General features: G+C 31.7%; 1 long non-coding RNA gene across 1 annotated transcript; it reads right to left on the bottom strand.

Moving 5' to 3' along the window:
* Positions 1–9: 9 nt before the first annotated feature.
* Positions 10–741, bottom strand: LOC129299163 (uncharacterized). The gene is made up of 3 exons (XR_008590504.1): positions 627–741; positions 393–478; positions 10–250 (listed from the first exon to the last, which is right to left on the bottom strand). It is a non-coding gene; the product is annotated as an uncharacterized LOC129299163 (long non-coding RNA).
* Between the last annotated feature and the right edge of the window lie 834 nt (positions 742–1575).

Genomic DNA, 1575 nt, shown 5'->3' with positions numbered 1-1575 from the left:
TGGCTTCCATTTCAGAACTTGAAAGATGGATTATGATGCTGATGATCATGATGATCTATTCTTCTAGAAGCTTCCTCATTTGCACAGCCATGGCTATTTTGAACAAGGCTGGCCAGAAATGAGCTTGGAGCAGAACTGTACCTCGTTAATCCAGAATTCAGGTGGTGAATTGAATCCATTTCTGGGTTTCTCCTAAGCTCTCCTTCTGAGTAATTTAGAACACTGGGACTATAAAGAAACACTCATGTTCCTGAAAATTCACCATCAAAAAACAAAAGGGTATCTCATGATTCTTTCTCACACAGATTTGTTAATTAAACTGTCACCATAAAATCTTGGAGAAATTTTTATGACAGACAGATAAGCTGCAAATCTTAGACAGGGAAATTTACCTCGGAAACTACGAAAATCCCAGAAAGCTGTCTTCAAACTTGCAGAAAGAATGTGAATTTTATCTTCAATCCCGAAGACCTATAACCTGAAAGAGTGGCAGGAACAAGGTCAGCTCATAATCTTTCTGGAACTCTGCTGCTAAAAACAGAGTTCAGAACACAGCTTTCAGAACCAGACAAGATTTTTTTTTTCCTTCTTTTAAAAAAAATGTGTGCTAGAGAAAAAGGGCATACTTCTTATTATAATTCAGAGCTTGAAAGTCCAAAGTTATGATCTTTGAACGATTTGAGTCTGGATCTGAGCTCAAAATGCAGACAGAAACAACAGGAGGAGGATGAAGAGGAGGCTTGTTTTTTCGTTGTGCTCGCATTGCGGACATATTTATGGGGGGCGTTGTTTGGTAATCACCCTCGTATTTTCACATTATAACGATTATGCCATCACAAGATAATGTGGTCCATGGCTCCATGCTAACTTTCTGTTCTTTGCTTTCACGTTGACCAAACCAAGCAGACCAACCCCATTGATATTTGGTTTTCCACACTTAACTGAGATCTGAAAAATAATAAATTACAGATGAAAAATACTAACTTTTTATAGATTATGAGATCTGAAAAGTAGTTCATATCTCGTGAGTTTAGTCTAAAATCAATTTATTTCTTATAATTTTAAATTGAGCATTTTAATTATTATTTTTTTATATTTCAAGTCTTTGATTTAAGTACTTCAATATTGAGCAACATATTTTCCATTCATAATTTAATCGTTATTGTATATTAAGAGTTCAAACTCAAGACTCTAGTTGAAATTATTATAATGTGAATAATTTTATGATTAATCATTTATTTCATTATATCTTAAACTCCTTTAATGTATTGTTAAGAGCATTTATTAATTTTATTAAATATTTTTTAATTGTGGAAAGACTTGTTAGATGTAAGTATAATTGAAACATTTTCACGTAAAGCATAAAATATTAACTTGAATATCTTATAAATTTAACATTCCAAAATTTTCATTTAAGATATAATATATTACATGGATATAATTTCTTTGAAAATCCAATAAATAGAAGTTTCTGGTTATTTTTACTTTTTGAGACAATCATGATATGGAATTCTCCTTTATTAATATTTACTTTACGTCGCAAAAACACACAAACTTGGGATAAGATAGGAGATG

Source organism: Prosopis cineraria, unplaced genomic scaffold (assembly GCF_029017545.1).
Source record: "Prosopis cineraria cultivar Desert tree isolate PC_DT_omini unplaced genomic scaffold, ASM2901754v1 PC1061, whole genome shotgun sequence".
NCBI lineage: Eukaryota > Viridiplantae > Streptophyta > Magnoliopsida > Fabales > Fabaceae > Prosopis > Prosopis cineraria.
Note: the sequence above shows the minus strand (reverse complement) of the source record. Positions and strands in the feature narration are given on the sequence as shown.